Genomic DNA, 19266 nt, shown 5'->3' with positions numbered 1-19266 from the left:
TTTTTAATGTCTAATTTATTAGTTAAGGTCCTGGGTTCTAGAATCAAACTGAGTTCAAATCCCAGCTTCACTACTGCTACCTCTATAAAATGAGCAGCTCCATCTACATCACAGTGCCCCAGCTAGAGCTGTTTCCATTCAGCTGCGTTTAGAATCCAGTATCAAGTGGATTGAGGGTATGGATATTGAATGTGGAGTCAATTGTTTCAAAAAGTTTGTCTGTGAAATGAAAGAGAGAATGTAAAGAGTTTGGGATGATGGATGAAGGGACTTTTAAGGGAGAGATGTGAGCATATTTAAATTTTGATGGGCCGTGATTTGGTTGAGAAAAACTGATTATACAGTACAGGGATATGCAGGAAAGCATAACAGTTACTGAGAAGGAAGAAGATAATAGGAAAGGAAGAAGATAATAGGAAAGGAAGAAGAAGGAAATGGGCTTATTGGGCTTAAATGATGGGAAGAGCTTCCCACTGCAGTAACATGCGGGGTCAAAGACAAAGGAAGCTGTAGCACTTATAGTTTTAGTAGAAGGTAGTGAGGGGTTTTCCATCTGGTCGCTTCAACTTTTTTCACCAAAGTAAAAGGCAGAGTCATCTTCTGAGATTAAGGGAGAAAGGGGCAGTTGAAGGGTTAGTAGTTGGCTCTTTGAGAGGAATAGAAAAGGTTGAAGTTTGTTGCAGACGATGACAAGTTAAGTTGGTCAAAGAAATGGACGACGATTGCCAGTCAATGCCGTGCTCCCATTTGAGTTTGGTGATCTTACATCCACAGTGAAACCCAGCTGTCTCTTTGTGGAACTTCAGCCGAGCTTAGCCACTCAGGTGTAGCACATGTATTAATTACATGATTTTCTAGGTAAGTAGCAAGTGGGGGGTATACCTCGCCAAGTGCATTTTAAAAATAAGTGAAGAAAGCAATGGATTGGGGAAAAGTGGAGGATTCAGGAGGGTGAGAGCAATTTAATAAGCACATAGGAAGGAGAAGTCGTAACAAGGTAGTGTGCACAAATCATGTAGCCTCATCTCTAGTACACAGAGATACATCGATACAGTACATAGTGCTCAGTCAGTGCTTACTGCTGTCATCCTCAGGAACAGAATTGTGTCCTACATGTATCCAACCTAATGCTTCTCTCTGAGTCCCAAGAGTACAAGAATCTTTCAACAGAGAAGGTAAGAGAGGCTTCAAGCCAGCTGGTTATTTCAAAAGTATAAAATCTATCCACTTGTTTTTAATCTGACATGCCAATGGGGCAGTTCATTTTTGTTTTCCTTATTTCTATGGCAAACATGTTGCACTAACTTTGAGAGTGATCAAAGTACAAGACAAATAAAATTTGACCTGGTCAAGTCGAGCATTTCTGTGATAGCTTTAAGGAGCTGCCACAAATTTGATATCTGATTTAAAGCAGTCATTGTTGCCCTCCCCTCACCTCCCGTCTCTGAAGGTTGGCTTGTGGAATTGGACCTAGGAGGGGAGGAAGAGGGTGAACACATCAGGTCATTTGATGTTGTCAGAACCAGGATGTATATTGATCAGCTCGGTTATTTAATCCTCCTGTAATTCTGCTGTTCCAATACAATGAGGCTCTGAAGCTCTGTGAGCAGGCTCTTTTGCTAGGGGTTCTCTTGTTTACTGAAGAAGAGTTAGAGCGGGTGGGAGGACAAATACACAGAACAACGAAAAGAACACAATGGAAATCATCTAATTTATTATCTATATGAATGTGAAAGCATGGAAGAGAGCAGAATTTCTAGCAGTTCCACATGAAAGGTTAAAATAATTCAGAGTGATTTGTGTAAACTATGCCACAGGTCAGCACATTTGAATCTCATTTGAATTCCACAATGATCATAAAAAGAGGTGTAAGCAGAATAGCTTTGGTTAGCTCTGTGTGTCTTTTACTGGCAGCGTGAAAAATAAAACTCTTTAGCTGTACATAGGTGTAGAACTTCAACTGGGCTGCGGTTAGATGCTCTGAGCTTTCAGTGGTCGTATTTGTCTTCCCTGTTGATCCTTTTTTATTTTGTTTGTTTTATGTTCTTTATTGTCTGTCTCCCCTATTAGAGGGCATGGCCTATGATTGTTTCTCTCCAGTTCCTAGAATAGTGCCTGGAATATATTATTAGGTCCTCAAGAAATATTAATTGAATGAATTAATGAGTGAATGATGAATGTCTAAATTGTGCTTTCACCATGTAAGTAAATTCTATTTTTTCAAGAAGGTATTTGATTGAACCTATGTATGAAAATTTACTATTTTTGAATCACCTCCACATAGCATCAGTTGAAGGAGATTTAGTGGGGAGCTGCAAGGTGTGTGGGGCAGAGGAATTGAACTGCTTTTGGTGATGTGAAAAGCCCACCGTGTGAGCCTGTGCCAGCGAATACCATGGCATGTCATGGAGGGGGTTATGCTTGCTTGATCAGAGTTGGGGCTGACACTTGGCTGGAAATGTCTTCAAGTAAAAGAATTAGGTAGAAAAATTTTCCAATAGCTATAAAGAAAATTTTTCCATTAATTAAATGTGAGCTAGGAGACCACCAGAGTTTTTCCTTTAAATACAGAACTGACGGCACATTGTGGTTTCAGTCATCATGATTACGCAAATACAAACCTCTTTAAGAGCATTATAAATAGTGTGGCTTAGAAAGAAGAGCCTCTTGACTTTTTTCCTCACAGTTCTTTTTCTTTCTCCAATGAGTTCTTGACCGTGTAAAATATTACATCCTGATTTCCTAACATGAGAAGCAAGTATATTTCTGGATCTTGTTTCTTGCTTATTATGAGTAGTATTTATATTACACCCAGAGGATAGTTTTTTGTGTGTTATTCTTATAAATGACTTGAAAGATCCAATAAAAATGGGAAAGGATTTCAGGATAATGGTTCCTTTTCAAATGGAGATGAAGCTTTTTGATTACACAGGGTTGCCTTTCTCTGTTTACAAATACTTTGTCCTTTATCCTTGCCCCTGAACTTCTGTTTGCAGTGATCCTGTATGTAATGAGGCCCAGCATGGTGTCAGGGAAAGGTCCAGATAAGGGAGAGAGCACCATCAGATAGTCCTTGTCTAACATACAGTATTTCCCTCCATTATCCTTATCTTCATACTTACTTCTGTTACTACACCTTCTCCTGTTTTCAGAATCAGCATGAAACCGTGGAGCTCTTATTCTGCAATGACATATTTTAATGGCAAGATCTGTTTATGTATATTCTGTGAATTAAAGAGTGGAACAGTTTTCATTAAATTATCTAAATACATTTCCAAGATTTAGAGTCAACTGATTTGTAGGGACACTTGCCTTCCTTATCTTCTTTGAGGTGACTTTCAAAGTCTAGCTCTAACTATTATACAGAGACTAGGTAACTATATTCAATATCTTGTGATAACCCATAATGGAAAAGAATATATATAAAACTGAATCACTTTGCTGTACAGCAGAAATTAAACACAGCATTGTAAATCAACTATACTTCAATAAAATTAAAGAACAACAACAAAGGCTAGCTCTTACTACACTTTGTATTTATATCCCTTTTTTACCTTTCCAAACTCCCTAGCATACACTTCCTAAATTTTACTCCTAGATTTGCTCAGAGTGTTATTTTTTTTAATTTATTTTTTTAACATCTTTATTGGAGTATAATTGCTTTTCAGAGTGTTATTTTAATAACACTGCTTCTGTTTTTAGGAGAATAATTTCCCTGGCAGATTTATTATATTCATATGTTTGAACAAGTTCATAGAAAGGCAAAGTCTTAAAACATGAATAGTCATTTATTTTTATTTTTATTAAGGCATAATCTACATTCAGTAAATATCACCCTTTTTAGTGTCCAGTTCTGTGAGTTTTGACAAATATACACAGTAACATAACCATGGTCACCTCCCAATTTTCCACAGCCCTCTGTAGATAATGCTGCAGTGAACATGGGGGTACATATATCTTTCTGTGCAGGTGTTTTTGTTTTCTTCAGATAAATACCCAGATGTAGAATTATTGGATCATATGGTAGTTCTATTTTTAATTTTCTGAGGAAGCTCCACTATTGTGCTTGTACCATTTTATATTCCCGCCAACAGTTCACAAGGGATCCCTTGCCTCCACATCCTCATCAACACTTGTGATTTCTTGTCTTTTTGATGCTGGCCATTCTAACAGGTGTGGGGTGATATCTCATTGTGGTTTTGCTTTGCATTTCCCTGATGATTAGCATTGTTGAGAGTCTTTCCATGTACCTGTTGGCCATCTGTATGTCTTCTTTGTAAAAACGTCTATTTAAATCTTCTGCCCATTTTTTAATTGATTTTTTTCTTCTTTTTGTTTGCTGTTGCTTTACATATTTTGGATATCAATCCCTTATCAGACATATGATATGAAAATATTTCCTTCCATTCCTTCCATAAAAAGTAGGCTGCTTTTTATTTTGTTGCTGGTTTCCTTTGTTGTGCAGAAGCTTTTTAATTTCATATAGTCCTACTTGTTTATTTTTGCCTTCATTGCCTTTACTTGTGGTGTCAAATCTGAAAAATTGCCAAGATTGATGTCAAGGAGTTTATGGCCTATGTTTTCTTCTAGGAGTCTTATGGTTTCAGGTCTTACATTCAAGTCTTTCATCCATTGCTAATTAATTTTTGTTTTTGGTGGAAGACAGTGGCCTAGTCTCACTCTTTGTTGTCCAGTTTTCCCAGCACCACTTATTGAAGAAACTATCTTTTCCCCATTGTGTATTCTTGCCTCCTTTGTCAAAAATTTTATGGTATTAATAATTTCTCTTCTGTCTACCAACATTTTACTAAGTCCTTTTTATATACTATTTCACCTAATTCTCAGAGAATGCTATGACACTTTTCTGAATATCCCATTTTCCTGAGGAGGCAACTGAACACCTCTGAGGTTAATAGGATTTCATGGGGTAACATAGCTAGGTAGAGACAGGAGATTGGCCTACTTTCAGGGCTATCCTACCTCAAAGCCCTTGTCCATTTTTCTAGGCTTATAACCACTTCTCCAACCTGGCATTTTAAGTCAGGAACCCAGAGATATTGCATTCAGTCAAGTTGACATATTTAATTACTGTTTTTTGAGGATTTTTAAGTTGCTTGCAGACATGTTATGAAGCATCTGTAGACAGCATTCTTCCATCAGATGAACTTTCCCAGCTGGAAGGGTCTTGCTGATATTTTCATGGATCTGTCATAAAACAATCTCTATTTTCATAAGAGTCCCTGAGACTTTTTCTTCCGTGTTCATTTCTGTTAGGAAGTGGTACAAAGAGCTGCTAGGAGGATCAGAGGCTGCAGATTTAAGTTTGGGGGTCTTTCATCATTGAGGAAGGCTTTCTTTGTTGAGCAATGTTTGGCTTTGATTTGCATCCACAAACAAACACACGTGCATACACGCATGCATCCACACACACACATCCGTACATACATGCCTGGGTATACCCATATTACCACCACCCATGTCCAGATATTAAACATTTCGACCTCCCGCAGGAGGCTCCCTCATCCCTTCTCTAGTCTAAAGGGACCCCTCCCACCCTCAGCCCCCATGTATACATATATATACACACGTAGAGGTGACCCAGTCATTTCACTTCTATCCCCATATATTAGTTTTCCATGTTGTACTGGGTGAAAGTGGAATTATGTAGAGTGCAGTTTTGGGAGTCTGACTTCTTTCACTAAACATAGTTTTGAGATTCACCCATGATCTTTTTCAGTTGTTATTTGTTTGCTTTTCATTTTCATAGCTTTGTAGTAGTTCATTGTCTGAATCTCTTCCAATCTGTTTATCCATCTTTCTGTGAATGGATACTTGGATTAAAGCTGCTAAGAACATACTTGCCATGATCTTCGTGTGGACATAGGCACTCATTTTTCTTGAGTATGTACCTAGGAATGGTGTTTTGGTGTCATAGGGTCAGGCTTGTATTTTCAAAAAATGATTTGGAATTCTGTTCAGAGTGAAGGAGCACAGCAAATGATTAAAATGAAGTGAAATAGTACTTATGATTGGAGAAAGAGGAATTAGGGTTACTCAATCTAGAAGATATGGCTGAGAAATGATTTCCTAATTCTCTTGAAGTATATAAAGTCTAAATTTAGGGAAGAAAGGAACACAATATTAATTTATACAAAGTATAGGGAGAGAGAAAATGGGATTAAATTTTAGCAAAAGAGTGCTTGGGCAGAGTATTATTATAATTAACATAGAAATAGGTTCCCCTCCCCAGGGTGTCTTCAGATAGAATGCTCTCTCCTATGGTAAAAGGTAGATAGAAACAAACCCTTCCTGCTATCTCATGAGTCCTTATTCTGGATTTGTCTTCTGGAAGATAGTTTTCTTGCTACTGTGTCTTTTGGGTAGGGTGACGATATTTTTTTCAATTCTTGAAGCCCAAAAGCTCAGTACAGTAAGATGTTAGATTGGATCATATGCCAGGACAAAGGCTTCAATCTGGACCCTCGGAGTGACACCTGGACACATTTGACAGAAGTGAAGCTAGGGATGATTTCTGCTTCCAATATGATAGAGCAACTCATATTAGACCAACCTTTGTACAGATAACACTAAACTCTGGGCAAAATGTAAAGAACAGCTATCAGAAAGCACTGAACAGAGACCCAAAACAGGGAAATTCTGGAGGGGAGTCCACACTTAGAATAAGGGAATGGTTCTGGGTGGATTTTCCATTTTCATGCCTTCTAGCTTGAGAAAGACTGTACCATGCACCGTGGAGGATGCCTTAAACTCCTGAAATTATATTTGGGTTCTACCTGGGACAGAGACTTAAGACCTCCATAGGGTTTTTTGAGAGTGGGACACTGAGACCACTTTCTTTTCCCCACAAACTCAAGTTTAGTGTCCTTTTTTACTTTTCTATATCTGGTTACAATAACATAAAAAGCAAACACATATTTCCTCTATGAGGCTGAACCAGAGCCACTGTTAGCATATGTGATGTCATTACAAGAATTAGAAAACACTAACCTTCTGGGGGAAGGCAGCCTGCCTGGAGAGTTCTAGGCAAGCACACAACAAAACTACATCTAGGGCCACTGCATAGCACATCTTCAGGTGATGCTTTTCTTGCAGTCGACTTTGTGAAGTTGTACCTTACATAATCTGTTCAGCCTTAGGATGTTGCCATCAGGAGGCCCCTTCCTCTGGGAGGTCACTGCCTCAGGCCACAGCACATGGCTTGGTGAGCAGGTGTGGCCTGCATTTTAGCTACAACTTGCCCATTGTGATCTACACAGATGTAAATGGCAGCCTGGTGCCAACTTGTTCTTCCATGGCTAAGGAAATTTCCTATTTAATTCATAGCCTTGTGCTTCCTTACGTCCTTTTTTTTTAGTTGAAATATAGTTGATTTACAATGTTGTGTTAGTTTCAAGTGTACAGCAGAGTGATTCAGTTTTTTATGTATATATATAAATTCAAATTCTTTTCCATTATAGGTTATTACAAGGTATTGAATATAGTTCCCTGTGCTATACAGTAGGTCCTTGTTGTTTATCTATTTTATATATATTAGTGTGTATCAGTTAATCCCAAACTCCTAATTTATCTCTACCACTTTGGTAACCATAAGTTTGTTTTCTATGTCTATGAGTCTGTTTCTGTTTTGTAAATAAGTTTAATTGTATCATTTTTTTAGATTCCACATATAAGCAATATCATATGATATTAGTCTTTGTCTGACTTACAAAATGTCATTCTTGGGCCATTGTTTTGTGGTTCTTTTCTGCTAATCTCTGGACTGAGAGGAAAACTGTAACTCAGAATCTCCCTGGTGTCAAAGTTAGCCTTCAAGGACAGAAAAATTTGAAAACACATTTCAAAGGCTACTTATATAGAGATTTTTTATAGTACAGCTTGATGTCCTAGGACACTAATGATTCAATAAGCCATCGTCATTTTGGAAAATGGTTTACCTAAATTCGGTTTTGGAAGAACACTTTTGTTTTATCTGGAAATGTAGCTAATTTTCTGTGTATGTCCTTTGCAAGAAATGTTGAGATTGTACTGTCAGAATTTCAAGGATGATAGTTTTCTTTTTGGTCACGGGAACCCAAGGCAAAGGTTCACTTTGGCCAGTCTTCCAAAGATATGGCGAGTTCTGTATTGGTTTTCTACTGCTGCCATAACAACTGCCACAAACTCAGTGGCTTAAAGCAACACAAATTTTGTAGGTCATAAGTCTGATAAGCATCTCAACAGGCTGAAATCAAGGAATTGGCAGGGCTACATTCCTTCCTGGAGGCTCCGTTTCCTGCTCATTTGAGCTGCTGGCAGAATTCAGTTCCCTGCAGTTAGCTGTAGGACCCGTTTTCTTGTTGACTCAGCCGAGGACTGTTCCCAGCTTCTAGAAACCTCCACATTCCTTGGCTCTTGTTCCCATTCCTCCATCTTCAAAGCCAGTGATGACAAATTGAGTTCTTCTCAAGTACTTTCTCTCTGACTCCCTCTTTTTCCCTCCTCTTCCACTTTTATAGGCTCATGTAATTAGAATGGGCTCCCCTGGATAATCTGGTATAATTTCCTCCTCTCCAGCTTCCTAATCTTTAATCACATCTGCAAATGTTTCACCTTTATCATGTAATGTAACATATTCACTGGTTCCTGGAATTAGGATCTGGTCATATTTGGTGGGGGTGGGGTGGAAGATTATTTTGCCTACCACAGCCTTCAGACATTCTGCCCTAACTGCATTCTTAGCTTAATTTATTTAGTAAACATTTAATGAACACTTAGTTTGCAACAAAGGATATACAGATCAATGAATTATGACTCTGCTTCCTACAGAAACCAGAGTGATAAGTACAGATACACACTGAATTCATTAGAAATGTCAATTTCACTGGCCAGCTCCTTAAAAATAAAGACAATGGCTTTCATCACAGATTCCCAATGCCAGGCTCTCTATGTCACACATAATAAGCACTCAGCAAGTTTGCTGAATTTATTAATTCTAAAAATATCGGTTAAGCATCTACCTAATGCCAAATATGTGTCGACTGAAAAAAATGCACAACCTAAAAGTTGAGAGTTATGTTTTATTTGGTGGACAAAACTGAACACTTAAGCCTTGGACACAGCATCTCAGATAACTCCAAGGGACTGCTCCGAAGAGGCAAGGGGAGAGCCAGGATATACAGGAGTTTTTGCAACAAAGATCAGGTAGAATATCAAAGATTACTGTTAATTAAAGAAAACCAGACATCTCAAGTTAAGGAATTTAGCACTTTTCTATGTATAGCAAGATTCAAGAGGCTGGGCTCACTGAAATCATTCCTTTGAAATGCACCTCAGCTATCTGGGGCCAGTATCCCGTGCTTTCTCATCCTGAGTTTCCTTAGGTGCACCGTGGGTTGGGGGGTGGCTGCAGTGTCTGATGATTTGATGGTAGGCATTACGTTTCTATCCTGAGTTCTCTCAGGGCTCACCGTAGGGGTGGCTGTAATGTGATGGCTTGATGGTTGCAATATGCTTTGTCTACTGATATGACAGGCAATATGTTTCATTCACATAGGGTTCTAGATGTTTAGTAGACATTAGTGAAAGAAATAATCCGAATCCATACCCTTGTGGAGCTTACATTCTTCTGGGCAATAAATATTTTAGCAGGGGCACTTTCATCCTATTGCTGACTGATGAACACACAAATGGATGAGGCTGAGTAAATAAATTAACAACAGGTTATCAGAGATTTCGAATGCCATGTCTGGGTGTTTGAATCTTTTTTCATAGTTAGTGAGGAAAGAGGGAATTTTCTTAAGCAGAGGTGAATTGACAAGGTCTATTTTTTAGAAACATATGATGGTAGAGTAGAGGATAGATCTGAAGATGGAAGGTGTAGAATGATTTGCCAAAGGTTTAAACTGAACCAATGACATTTGGAATAGAGCAGAGGACGTGGGCTCAAGAGATATTTACAAGACGTAAATCTGGAGAAGGGAAGAAGTTAGGGAAACTAACCTGGTATACGGTAGACTGGTAACAACAAAGGACATACTTTTACAGTCTATTTGAATATAGGTGATAGTCACTCTCCTTAAATTAGTTTAATGAACAACAGTTTTTCCTGTTAACATATTATAATGTACATACACAGAGACACCTCCATGTAAAATATTTTAGTATTTTGTATCATACTACTAACATGACCAATAATGTATTGAGCATCTGTGGAACATATAGCATCCTTCAACATTCACACAGGGAACTTAAACAATCATTCTTTTGGAAAGCAATAGAATTTATGTGCAGAGCCATCAGAACTGAAAGCTTGACATGGGAAATTCAGCAGTTGAAATGCAACCAAGAACACATCAGAGGTGACCTACATAAAGAAACTTAGTACGAATGATTCCTCCTTTGGGGAATCTACTTTTGTTCTTTCTTGTTCAACTGGAGAGAGAAAAAAAATTCTGTCTGTAAAAATGCTGAGGAAGAAACTAGGGTGGAGAATTGTTTGAGAGAGCCCATTTTCATTGTGTCTGTGAGAATTTCCAATAGTTAGGTGTTAGAAATTATTGACACCATCTGAATATATTTCTTTCTTTAATGGCTTTGCAACGATGGCTCTCTTAGGACTGTCTGGCCAGCGTCCTGCAAGTGTGAAACCATTGATCAGGAAATATTCCTGCAGCAGAAAGGATCTGGAGGCATCCAGAAAGTCCAGTGGAATCTTTGAAATAAGAACCTGTCTCTTGACCCCTCTACTGACAATTCAGAAACTTTTCACGCTAAAAGAAAGAAAGCAACCACTTTTGACTTTATATTTGCTTAGGTAAATACATACATACACTCAGATATATTAGTAAAATCCCAACATAGCACTGTAAGTGGTGACCAAAAATTCAAATGCACAAAGTGTTTGTTCATATTATTGAGAGCTTAATGAGATGTTTGGGATGACCTGGCTCAGCCGGCTGACTGGGATTTTTAAGGTCCAAGAATCAATTACCAAAGTCTTATGTCCAAATTAAATTTATTGCAGGATAAGAGATGGTAAGTTTTTAATATTTTTCATACAAAGCTACACACAAACACACACACAAACACACACATACTGCTTAAGAAATAAGCACATAGAAAAGGAATTTAGCTATTACTTTAAAAATTATAAAGCTGTGTCAGATAATCTCAGCTTCTTCCTAGGCCATAGAGATACTCTATACCCAGTAGCAATGGGCTACTGAAAAGTTCTCTAAACTTCCAGTCATGGAGTTGTGAAATCTTCGAGCTGAATAGAGGTTAGTCCAATCCCCTCATTTACAGAGGAACAACAATTACCAGAGAATTTTCCAAATTCTCAGAAGCTGAATGATTTCTGAGCTGGAATAGAACTCAAAAATTTTCTCCTTTCGTGAAACATGTCCACTCAGTTTTCTTGTATTTATTCATTTTTCAAATGGTGTTAATGTTTATAATGGGGTAGGAAGATGGGCATTTCAGGAATTTAAAGTACAGAATGAAATTCAGGAATCCATCTATCTTTCTCTGGTCTTTGTCTCTTGCCCTTATTCTCTCCCGCTGTCATGCTGACTATTATGTCATTCTGGGAAATTTTATTCAAATAGTCTGCATATCTAAGTTTTATCCCTCCCAAATATCAAAACCCCTGGTCTTTTGCTTATCAAATAAAGACATTATGATAACTGGAGAGTCAATTTTTTAAAGAATTGGAGATCCTCCAGGGAAAATTCCTGTATTTTTAAATTAAATATTTTAAACACTTTATCTACTTGCTGATCTTAATGCTTTAAGGAAGACAAACAGTCAAAATAAGCAAAATCAAAACACTGCAAAGCACCAATTTTCTAAAATTGAAAGGTGAGTAAACTTGAAGTATGAGGGTTACTTTTTTTTCTTTGCCTAAAACTGCTTATTGTTGTTGCATTACTCATGAAGCTGTAATATTCCAGACAGGTTAGAAGGTGATATAAAACAAACAAACAGACTGATTGCACTAAGAAAATATTTATTCATCTTGTTTTTATATTTCAAGTCTTCCACTTTCCCCACTTGCTTAAAATTTGTCTTAAAAGGCACAGTTCCTGAGAAAGTTGAGGATGATTGAAAAAATGACATGGTATGTCAAATGGAGGGGATTTTGTCCCAACATAATGTGTTGAAAGAAATGTTGTTGAAATAGTTCTTGCTACTATTCCTGGATCAAGAAGTTAAGGGCTAAATAGATTATGAGCCACTTAAGGATAGGAGCTGTATCTTACTCAATTCTACTTAGTCTTAGGATTTTTAGAGAGAATGTTCAACAGTTATTGTTATTCTCAACTGTAATTGGCCTGTAGTTCAGTGGTAGTAATTGGAAAGAATGAATATATACTATTCCGCCAATTTTTCCATTGCCCTCAATTGTATGGACCAATTTTCCATAGACCAGTCAATGACTTTGGATTTAAGTACTAAACCTTTAAATGGGCTTAACAATACCAACCAGCCATCAAGTATTGCTTCTATGAATTAAAAGTTATAGGAAAGAATTTTACAGAGAAAACTGTGAAAAAAAATTTAAGTAACACTTGCATTCATTATATAACTAATTTTAACTTACATTCAGATTTTAACCACAGTGTTATATTTCCAGTTCTCACTGACTATTTGTAATTTTCCAGAAGGTATTATAGTTGAAAGGAAAAAAAGAAAACAGTATCTTCTCTTCCCACCTTTTTTTAAAGGATGAGATAAAAGTGAGGTGTTTTTGTATTCTAATTAATTTCTTAATTTATTTCCATCCCCTTTCAGGATTATAATCAAGGAAAAGTGTGATGACTCTTAACATTGTTGTTAAAGGATATGCTCTGTGAAGCTGCAAGGCTTGGCTGGAAAGTATCTGCGTTTTAGACATAGATTCAAATGATAAATTGGCACATATTAACCTTGAGTATTTGAGAAATGATACTGAGAATTACATTTGAGAATTTGAGCTCCTGAAACTTAAAGGATCTTCCTGAGTCTCCATCGCTCCTTACAAAATAATGAGGTTTTCCTGAGGGTTAACTGAGAAAACAAATACAAGAATATCCAGCATTTTGTCTGGCATAAATATTTGCTCATTACATGTAAGTTTCCTTTCCCAGGATTAGCTGGGGACACTTATTTCAAGCAAATGATTGACACTATGCATGGAAGAATCCACTTTCTTTGATCACTGAAATAGAGGTCTGTGTATCATGTTCTACTCACACTATGTTCTAACTCTTCTCCAAAGAGTTATTGCTGATGGAAACTGGCCCCAGTTGCTTGTTTAAGATGAATGACACACACAGTGTCTTCTTTCACTGTCACTGTTACTGATGTCCCTATGTTTCCAGAGAGCCATCCACCTTGAATGTTCCTAAAGGGAGTAGACATTTTTTATGCACATTCTGTAGAGTGGCTACTCCCACATTTTAAACAGCAATAAGAGATTAATGTAGAGAAGAATTAAGGATGGAAGAAGCTGGCAAAGGCTGTTAAGAATTGTGTTGGTTAAAACCAAAAGCCACTTTCTTAACTAAGTGATCAAACTTAGCATCACCCATAATCAGATCCAAGTGCCTCTTGACTGATACCCTAAGAAGGGAATGGTATCACCTAGGTAGTAATCCTGCCAAAGTTTGCCTTCAATCCAATCATGAGGAAACAATCAGACAAATCCCCATTGAGGAGCTTTTAACAGGTTTGTACTATTCCAAAAAAGTCACGATTGGGACTTCCCCGGTGGTCCAGTGGGTAAGACTCCACACTCCCAATGCAGGCGGCCAGGGTTCAATCCCTGGTCAGGAAACTAGATCCCATGTGCATGTTGCAACTAAGGATTCGCATGCTGCAACTAAGAAGCCCACATGCCACAACAAAGATCCTGTGTGCCACAACTAAGACTTGGCACAGCCTAAATAAATAAATGTTTTATTTTTGATTAAAGGAGACTACAGATACATGAGAAACAAATAATCCTTCACTACTGGATACTGGGTTTCCTTTTTTTTTTTTTTTTTTTAGTGCCCTAAGGGCTATGAGAAACTTTTTTTTTTGGAGGAATATCGGGGAAATTTGAATAGGAGCTGTTTATGTTAGCTAATAGTGTCACATGAAAGTCAAAATTCATGGGAATTTTGCACAGTTCTACAGGAGAAAATCCTTGTTCTTAGAAGATTTATGCTGAATAATCAAGAGGAGAAGTGTAATTGGCTGCTTCTTTCTTATAAATGTTTCAGTAAAAATCTGTGTATGTACGTGTGTGGGGTTACAGAGAGAGAATGTAAGACAAAACAGGTGTAGCAAAATGTTAAAATGGGTGAATCTAGGCAAAGTAAAATGTGGATGTTTATAACACTGTCCTTATAACATTCCCAGAGGTTTGAAAGTTTTCAGACTAACACATTGGGGAATGAAGCAAATATTTATTTATACTTTATATTGGTTAATATCCATGTATGAATACTTCTCAAGAAAAGAAAGTTAACTCAAGTAAGGCAACAGAAATATGTTGAGGAGTGGTTTTTGGTTTCAGTATCCATCTAGCTGCTCAGACATCACAGTCATTTTGAGCTTTTCTATATAGAATGGATAAACAAGGTCCTACTGTATGGCACAAACAACTATATTCAATATCCTATGATAAACCATAATAGAAAAGAATATGAAAAAAAGACTGTTTATCTATACATAACTGAACTACTTTTCTGTACAGCAGTAATTAACACAAAGTTGTAAATCAACCATACTTCAATTAAAAATGTAGAATAAAAAAAAGAATAAAAAAGTGGATTGAAACAAACAAACAAAATAACAAAAAACCACATCACAGTCACTTTGTTCTCTTTTTCTTACCATCAGCATCCTGTCTGCTGCCCCTTCTGACGGTGGTTAGACAGCCACCCTCTCCACCCTCGTCCAACCATCACCACCATAGTCACCTGGCAACAGAGGTGATTCCTCTCTCTGCAGTCACACTGCCCTCTCTGAACCCACTCCCCAAAACACAGTCACAGTGATTTTCTAAAACTGTCAAGTACTCATGACCCCTACTGCTGCTAAAACTCTCCAATGTTTTTCAAACCCACTTAGAAAAATAAAATTCACACTCTTACCTCCATGATCAGCCTTCTCCCTCCACCCTGACCTCTGCCTGATCTTCCAAGCTTTCCCTTCCCTGCTCCTCTCTCGCTCCACTATTCTAAGCTCCTTCTGCTTGAGTTTCTTTGTCTTTGCCTGGAATATATTTTCTGCTACGTAGCTAGGCCGCTCTCATCCGTCACATCTCAGGTCAAATGGAGTCTCCTCAGAAACTCTTGCCCTGACTCTCCCAGCTAAAGTCGTGCTCAGTTCCACCCTCGCATCGCCTGGTGTTCCTTCTCCACCCTTCACAACGATTATCTATTATTCTACATTTTTTGTTTTTTGTCTCTTTTCCTGGAACTTACGAAGCTTCATGAGAACAGCCACTGCAGGATCTCTAGCAACTAAAATGGTACGTGCCTCATACAGGTACTCAAGAAATGATGAATGAATGAAGGAAAAATGAGTAGTCTGTCAGTGACTATGGAGCTGTGTCAGTGAAAGTCCAGCCAGAAATACAGAATCTATGCTAATTAAAAAAAAAAAAAGAATGTGATGTAGGGAATTGTCCACACAGATGACGAAGGAACTGAGGAACCAAACAGGGATCCCTGAGATTGTCAACAGCAGGAAGCCACCATCCCCACTGCTGAGGCAGATGGGAAAACTTATGCTGCTGTGGCCTTGAACCAGTGCCAAGTGGTAAAACCTGAAACTACTTGCTGACAGAGAAGCCTCCAAAAGCAGGGAAGAAGGAGGGAATAACGTTTTCCTTCTCCTTGCTATCCTGTCTCCAGCCAGATGGAAACCAGGTAGAAGCCAGCAGGCCCAGGAACCTGGGAAACACAAGGAAACTGGGAACCTGTGCACCAAGGCACCTCTCTCATGGGGGATGGGGGAGGAGGGGCTGCAAGGGACAAACAGGTGGGCAACCTGAACAGGGACCTACCTGCGCAGGAACCTTTCACTGAATGAGAAAATGCAAATCCACTTAGGAGCATTTGTTCTCCATCAGTGCAGCTCTGTTTATACTTGGAGGACCAGGAACACTTGAGAGTTTCCAAAGTATCTGGTAATGGGGAAATGGTATAATCATTGTGCTTTTTCTGGAGGAGCAATTGACTCCATTGTTTTAAATTTTGAGCTAGTTCCCTGAAAATGTGTCTGGAGGTTAACAAAAATCATAGTTATCAAATTATTAAAAAATGTAATTCATATTTTAAATCCTGTTTCCTGACTTGTTTGGTACGCTATAGTGTTCTGGCCACATGTTTCTAAATCTAAGTAGCATCATCATTAGCACGTGAAAATCACCGGGTAGGGATTACGCTTAATCATATATTGCATTTATTCCAATCTATTTAAACACTGGAATTTTTTTAATTAAATTAATTTTTTTATACAGCAGGTTCTTATTTGTTATCTATTTTATACATATTAGTGTATATATGTCTGTTCCAATCTACCAGTTCATCCCCTGCCACTTTTCCCCCTTGGTGTCCATACGTTTGTTCTCTATGTCTGGGTCTCTATTTCTGCCTTGCAAACCAGTTCATGGGTACCATATCTCTAGATTCCACATATATGCGTTAATATACGATATTTGTTTTTCTCTTTCTGACTTACTTCACTCTGTACGACAGTCTCTAGGTTCATCCACATCTCTACAAATGACCCAATTTCGTTCCGTTTTATGACTGAGTAATATTCCATTGTATATATGTACCACATCTTCTTTATCCATTCACCTGTCGATGGGCATTTAGGTTGCTTCCATGACCTGGCTATTGTAAACAGTGCTACAATGAACATTGGGGTGCATGTGTCTTTTTGAATTATGGTTTTCTCTGGGTATATGCCCATTAGTGGGATTGCTGGGTCATATGGTAATTCTATTTTTAGTTTTTTAAGGAACCTCCATACTGTTCTCCATAGTGGCTGTATCAATTTACATTCCCACCAACAGTGCAAGAGGGTTCCCTTTTCTCCACACCTTCTCCAGCACTTGTTGTTTGTAGATTTTCTGATGATGCCCATTCTAACTGGTGTGAGGTGATACCTCATTGTAGCTTTGATTTGCATTTCTCTAATAATTAGTGATGTTGAGCATCTTTTCATGTGCCTCTTGGCCATCTGTATGTCTTCTTTGGAGAAATGTCTATTTAGGTCTTCTGCCCATTTTTGGATTGGGTTGTTTCTTTTTAATATTGAGCTGCATGAGCTGTTTGTATATTTTGGAGATTAATCCTTTATCCGTTGATTCATTTGCAAATATTTTCTCCCATTCTGAGGGTTGTCTTTTCATCCTGCTTATAGACGAAAGCTTTTGCTGTGCAAAAGCTTTGAACTTTCATTAGGTCCCATTTGTTTATTTTTGTCTTTATTTCCATTACTGTAGGAGGTGGGTCAAAAAAGATCTTGCTATGATTTATGTCAGAGTGTTCTTCTTATGTTTTCCTCTAAGAGTTTTATAGTGGAATTTTTTTTCTTATAATTTGCAAAGACAAAAGTCAGCAGTTGAAGGAGGCCATGTGGATCCTGCCCATTTCGTATCCTTGAATCCCCTGGCCCAGCTGTGAGGTCGGAAAGGGACCCCTAGCTCCTTCTAACAGCTTCACACCGACTCCCATCTTCCCTCCCTCTCTCTCCATGCCTGTCCCCCATTTCTCTCACTGCTCCCTTTCAGATACCAAAAGAAATAGAAAGTGCAGGGTCTCATTTCCTCCTCATGCCACTTTTCCCGAAGCCACTCTCATCTCTCTCAAATATCATGAAAGAAAGCAAAACACAGAAAACATCCTGGAGAAGCAGCTGTTCCGAGGGAAGGTACACTTCTACAAAAAGAAAATAAATGAGTTTATATTTTGGTACTGAAACCTAATCCGGCCTCTGTACCCCAACACTGAATTAAATCTCAGAGACAGAGTTTTGGGTGAAGTAGAAGAGAATAGCTCTATTGCTTTGCCAGGCAAAGGAGGCCACAGCACGCTAATGCCCTGAAAACTCTGTGTCCTGACCCGGAGAGGGTAGTGAAGAGTTTTATAGGAATGGTTCAAAGAGGGCATCATTAGCTCATGGACATTCTTCTGATTGGTTGGTGGTGAGGTAATTGGGAGTCAGCATCATCAACCTTCTGGTTCCAACCAGTCTGGGGTCTATGTGCTTGTGGGCAGCATACAGTTAACTTCTCCCACCTGGTGGGGGTTTCAGTATCTGCAAAACAGCTCAAAGATATTGCTTGTATCCCTTGAGGGGGAACCAGGACCCTGCCCCAAGGCTGCACTACTGTTTCTCTTTACTGCTCCTCCTTTGTCTCCCTTTCCCCTCCCTTCCCTGATTAACAACTGTTTGGACCTGCCCTTTGGAACTCAGGGAAGGTCATGGAGGCTGAATGAAGCCTATTTCCTGTAATCAAGAAATGGGGGACACAGTAAAGCTTTTGTGCCCAGGAGACTCACAGGGTCCTGTTCAGTTTCAATACCCTATGATGTTATACAGAACAGACACAGATTCTGTTTAGGGTTCCAATTCCCCTGGCTCAATAAGGAACAGAGGTGGGCAGATAGAGGAGATACTGTTGACAGGGGACATTAATGTACTTTTTAAAGTAATGGGTCAGACATATGTAAATCATGGGAGGAATGTCATACAAAATAGTGAGTGAAATATTTATACATTCCACTGAAGTTTAGTATATGTTCCAGAGGGAGTTGCCCTAGAGAGATGGGTCTCCCCTTTGTTCTGAATCTATTTTTTCACTTGCTCTGACATAGCTATCGACTTCACAGTCATTCTGAAGTTGATTAGATCAGAAGGCAGAGACCGGCCTGCCCAGCATGACCAATGACAGACATCAATGTTGTGGGGATTCCAGGCTTGTAGTCTGTATACTGAAGTTGTTTTTGGTGTTCTGTGGGCCTCTGAGTGGTTTGCTGAATTTTAGTGCTGCTGTATTTGTTAGTCATCTGTGTTCCAAACAGGGCAGCATGATGTGTATACACTTCCCTAAAATCCAGCTTGAAATTGGCTGTCAGATTCATGGAGCTTGATTATAATTATGTGCCCACCAATGCTCAGCTAAATGCAGAACCTTATTACCTTTGTTTTGCTTGTTTTAATAAAACCAAACACTTTAACTTTAAGGAAGTAAATTGTTACCTTTTGAGAACGTCTTTG

Source organism: Mesoplodon bidens (genome assembly GCF_964165515.1).
Source record: "Mesoplodon bidens genome assembly, chromosome: 10".
NCBI classification, from domain to species: Eukaryota; Metazoa; Chordata; class Mammalia; order Artiodactyla; family Ziphiidae; genus Mesoplodon; species Mesoplodon bidens.
This window is presented reverse-complemented; position numbering follows the sequence as displayed.